Consider the following 6,000-nt stretch of genomic DNA (forward strand, 5'->3'; position numbering starts at 1 on the left):
TCGCCCCGGGATGAATGGAGAATCGAGATTTGTGCGCCTCCTCCATCAAGACCTGGACCACGCCTTCGAGGTACGGCACCCACACCCTGCGGTGTAACGACAATAATCCCCTGCTGTCATAGTCGAAGTAGGAAACTTGACCCACTATGCGCTCACTCTTCCGATGTTCCTCCTTCATGGCCTCCTGCTGGGCCTCCCGAATCCGCTCCAAAAGCGGGGTCACCACTGTCATCCGCATGCAAATATCCCTAATCGGCGCCACCTTGCGGCTAAGCATATCAGCCACCACATTGGCCTTCCCTGGGTGGTAAAGGATCTCACAGTCATAATCCTTCACCACATCGAGCCACCGACGCTGCCTCATGTTCAGATTCGGCTGATCCATGAGGTACCTCAAACTCTTGTGGTCCGTGTAAATGCTACACCGAACCCGATAGAGGTAATGTCGCCACATCTTGAGCGCGAAGACCACCGCCCCCAACTCTAAATCGTGCGTCGGGTAGTTCGCCTCATGAGGCTTCAGCTGCCTCGAAGCGTAGGCAATGACATGACCTCTCTGCATCAGCACCGCGCCCAATCCCGAAATGGACACGTCACAATATACCACAAAATCCTCTACGCCCTCTGGCAGGGCTAAGATTGGCGCCTCACACAATCTCTGTCTCAGAACCTCGAATGTTGCTTGCTGTTCAGACCCCCATCGAAAGACCACGACTTTCTTAGTCAGCCGCGTCAGGGGTACGGCTATCTTGGAGAAGTCCTGAATGAATCTCCGATAGTAGCCCACTAATCCCAGGAAACTCCGAATCTTGGATGGAGACTTCGGAACCTCCCATCTCATCACGTCCTCCACCTTGGCCGGGTCTACTGAAATCCCGTTCTGATTGACGAGGTGCCCAAGAAACTGCACCTCGCGCAACCAAAACTCACATTTGGAGAACTTGGCGTACAAGCTCTCCCTCCTCAAGGTCTCCAAAACCTCTCTCAGATGCTCCTTGTGCTCCTCCTGCGTCTTGGAATAAACCAAGATGTCATCAATGAAAACTATCACAGACCGATCCAACATTGGTCTACATACGCGGTTCATGAGGTCCATGAACGCGGCAGGAGCATTGGTGAGCCCAAACGGCATCACTACAAACTCATAATGGCCGTAACGCGTCCGAAACGCGGTCTTCTGTACATCCTCCTCTCGGACCCTCATCTGATGATACCTTGAACGTAAATCGATCTTGGAGAACCAAGATGCTCCCCGCAACTGATCAAAGAGGTCATCAATCCTCGGGAGTGGGTAACGGTTCTTCACTGTTACCTTATTCAGCTCCCGGTAATCAATACACATCCGATGCGACCCGTCCTTCTTCTTCACAAACAGGATCGGGGCTCCCCAGGGTGAACTGCTCGGTCGAATAAATCCCTTGTCTAGCAACTCCTGCAGCTGCGTAGACAACTCCTGCATCTCAGGAGGAGCCAACCGATAGGGTGCCTTGGCTATCGGAGCCGCACCAGAAACTAGGTCGATCCTGAACTTTGCCTGACGCTCCAGAGGTATTCCAGGAAGCTCCTCCGGGAACACATCAGTGTAGTCTCGCACCACTGGAACCTCGCTCACCGTCGCCTTACCCGCCTCCCGGGTATCCATAACGTCCGCGACATATCCCGCACATCCCTGCTGAAGGTAGCACCTAGCCCTTGCTGCTGAACATACTGTGGGTCCACGCTGTGGCCTCTCGCCGTGGATCACCAACTCTCCCCCACTTGGGGTCCTGATCCGCATTAACTGTTGCGCACAATCTATCACCGCCCCATTAGGGCTCAACCAATCCATGCCTATAATCACCTTGTTCCCCCGCAAAGGAATGGGAACCAAATCCACCAAATAGTGCTCCTCAAATAACCTTAGGACACAATCCATGAATACTGCCGACGCTCGCACCGATCGATCATCGGCAATCTCTACCTCTAAAGGGCAATCCAATATGCCCGAGGACTCAGTAAACCTCTTGCTAAGCGCAAGGGAAACAAATGATCGGGTGGCACCCGAGTCAAACAACACCTGAACAGGAATACCGTTCACATGGAACGATCCTAACGCATATACACAAAGCACATATCAATATCATAACATCATAAAAAATAAGATTAAGGGAAAGAACCATACCCGTCACCACATCGGGTGCGGCGCGTGCCTCCTCAGTCGTCAGCTGAAACGCCCGACTCCTCACCACCAGAGCCTTTGCCTTGCCCTGTCGGCCATCTGTGATCCTCAGAGTCGTTGGAGCTAGCGCCTTCACTGGCGCTGATGCTGCCATCAACAGGGGGCAATTAGCCCTCTTTTGGCCCCTCTGGTTGCAGTGGAAACACAGCAACTGAGATGTCTGAACAACCGAGACAGGGGCAGTACAACCCCTGCTAAAGTGTCCCGCCTTGCCGCACTTGTAGCAGCCTGATGATCCCAACCTACATGCTCCCTCATGCTGCCTGCCGCATTTTCCACAACGGCCCGGCCCCCCTTGGCCTTTCGGCCTACCATCTGATCCCTTGGGCTTCTTCCCCGAAGCCCCAACCATCTGCCCCGTCTCTGCCTTTCTCTTTCGAATGTGCTCCAAATCAATCTCCCTTTCCCTCGCCCTGGCAATCATGGACTCCAAGGTAGGGCAAGCTGAAAAGCTAACATGCTCCTGGATGTCGGCCCGTAGCATGTCATGATAGCGGGTCCTCCTCATATCCTCATCTCCCGCATACTAGGGCACCAACAATGCTCTCTCCCGGAACTTGGCGGTGATCTCCGCCACAGTCTCTGTCATCTGTCTCATGTCTAAGAACTCTCTGGCTAGCTGCTAAAGCTCGACAGCCGGCGCAAGCTCTGCCCTAAACCTGGTCATGAAGTCCGACCAGGTCATAGCCTCAACCGCCGAGGCTCCCAACGAGTCACCAACAGACTCCCACCAATCCCTAGCTCGGTCTCGTAAACATTCCGCTGCATATCTCACCTTCGACCCCTCGGGGCAGAAGCTGGTCAGCTGTGCAGACTCAATATCCGTAATCCATCGTCTGGCAGCAATGGGGTCCTTCGCCCCATGGAAATCCGGCGCACCACTGCCCCTGAAGTCCTTGAAGAACATTGTGCGGGTTCCTGACTGGCCAGATGCCATGTCACTCCTGAACGCCCTGAGGCGGTCCTCCATGAACTCAACTATCCCTTCCTTGATCGACCCGAAAATGATGGGGGTCGACTCAAGGATGCCTCTGGTGATCTCTGACGCGATGAACTCGCGTAGCCTCTCATCTACATCTACTGGCTCGGAACCTGATCCCGAACCCGATCCCTCTCCAGAACTGCCACCAGCTAGCCTCTGACGTAGTACCACCATTCTGCAATACACACAGACAACCATTAGTGATACTGATACCCCTAAAGGGATCACATTTACTTCAAGTTCCGTGGTCTTGTCTCAGCCTTTCTTAGTTCGGGTACAGATCCTCTGCTTTCAGTAGTACGGGCCCATACTACCTTCCACATCTATATGTACCTTCTCTAAGGACTGTCTTGACTCCACCAGGTCCCTTTCACTACTTCTAATCACTGTTATACTTATCCTAGGCTTGCCCCAGGAAAATCTCTAACTCCACTCTACCCGGTCCTCAGCTGCTGAAGGCCTCCTTGTAATTTCAATTAGTCATTACCTGAATACCATCACATGTGGTGAGGCTCAATTAATCCTTCGAGTAACAGACACGACCCTTCAACAGTTAGATTCAGACTAGAGTTGCGCAATAGGGCCAAATCCAGCACTCTAAGATTATTCAACCCTGATCACATGTGACGTGACGTATTCACCTAATGTCTAACTCCCATCACTCAGAGTCCCACGAAGCACAAAGCAAGCAACATTCAGACAAAAAAAAAAAGGAACATTCTCAAGCAAATCTGTCCTCATAGAGAAAAGCTGAACTAGCATACCATGCTAAACTCATACTATCATGCATAACCCTAACAGGCTATCCTACTGCCATCTACTCAATTCTAGCATGCAATTTTCATACACTGGAACATATAAAGCAGGCACATAAGGCATCACTCCTAGATCCTTAGTCCTATTCTAGCATGTTGTTCTATTGAAACTGATAAACATAACATAAGCTGGTATGGGTACTTTGGGGAATACTTACTTGAGCTCGGCCGGTCGCGCACATCACACACTTCTTCTTAAAACTCTTTACTTAGCTTTTTAGAAAATATTTTCTGCTTTAAAATCTTTTAATCCCTTGATTTGAGTTTAGACACCCCCGAAAGTGTGTCCGAATCCCTCAAACCAGGGCTCTGATACCAACTTGTAACATCCCAAAAATATGAGCCAAAAAATTCATTTTTAAAACATATACTTAGTAAAACATTTAGAAGTAAAAGCGTCACCGATCATAACATTTCATAAAAGATATCACGTGTCTGGAAAACATTTTCATAAACATAATAATGTCATATATAAGTATCACACAGACAACGAGTATAGACAAATCTATCATACTGGCATATATTATAATCAAACTCGACCACGAGATACGGGCTCTGCCCACACTCCGACACTAGCATATCGTCTAATCGGGCCGGCCTTGGTTCCTTAGACCCGTTACTACTGGAAGGAAACTCACCTCAAAGAGTAGCTACCGAAAGTCCGACTGCTAGACGTCTGGCTGCTGCACCGGCAATCCTCCGGCTACAAACCCATACACATAGATTAGCCACTCATAAATATCCTTAGGTCAATTGACTGGCCCATCCCTGGTCCAAGGTCAACTCCTTGGTCAAGGTCAACCCTCAGTTGACTGAACTCGTCGAGTTGTGGTACAGACTCACCGAGTCCTTCTCCTACTAACCCGGTCCTACTCGCCAAGTCTCTCTTTCCACTCACTGAGTCACCCCTGACTCACTACTCGGGACTATGGAACCGACTCGTGATCCGACTCGCCGGGTCCGAGAGCAACTCGTCGAGTTCCACGAGCAGATCCCCTACTCGCTTCCAATCCTCACCAGAACATCCCGTAAGAGGATTCGGGGTTTTGGGGCTACGTTACACTGCTAATTCCGCGTGCAGATACGAAGGGTTGGACCTTCAACACTTAAACCCCTCTTACTCAGTGAAAGTTCATATGACTCGCCGAGTTTGAAAAATGACTCGGCGAGCTCCAGGCAATCTTCATAGGACTCGCCGAGTTGTTCATCCAACTCGCCGAGTCTCGTCGAGTTCCACTTTGGGACTCGCCGAGTCCCTTCGACCCATTTCCCATACAGACCAAAACTGAGACATGCAACGCTTCTAACCCATAGATCTATGCTCCTAGAGCATGCTTATCACGTAAAGTTGCAAACTTTACGTGCATGCATGGCCCTATGAGCTCAAGAAGGCAAATCCAAGCTCTTTAAGGGGTCATACACTCAATAGGGACCTCAATAATCCCAACCACATAGACTTTATACTTCTAGGATGTCCATAAGATCCCAATCTGAAGTCCCTTCAGAACTTAAAGCATAAATACATGGAATTTGAGGTTTTAGGGCTTGAAACCACTAATTTGGGACAAAAAGGGGATCTAATGAACTAATGATCAAGGTAAGAACTTGCCTACCTGAATGGAAGCTTCTCACAGTGTAGATTCCTGATCTACCTCCCCTCCTTGCACACTTCAACCTCCTCTTCCTTCCTTTAAGCTCCAAACCTTCTCCACAAAGCCAAAATCACTCTCAAGAACAATATGGGGGCTAGGGTTTCTTTCTGCAGTTCTCTGGAAGTGTTAGGGACTAAGGAGGCCAAGTTAGAGCGTTTAAATAGGGTGAAAACGCCCGGATTAGGGTTTTTGTCCAAACAGGGTCTACTCGCCGAGTCCGGGGACCGACTCGCCGAGTACAAAGTTCAAACCCCGCGCCTTATCCCGCTCCTACTCGGCGAGTTGTTCCTTCAATTTGCCGAGTCCAAGGCAAAAATGCATAAAAATAAAATA

Source organism: Lactuca serriola, chromosome 3 (genome assembly GCF_051521515.1).
Source record: "Lactuca serriola cultivar US96UC23 chromosome 3, Lser_US96UC23_V15, whole genome shotgun sequence".
NCBI lineage: Eukaryota > Viridiplantae > Streptophyta > Magnoliopsida > Asterales > Asteraceae > Lactuca > Lactuca serriola.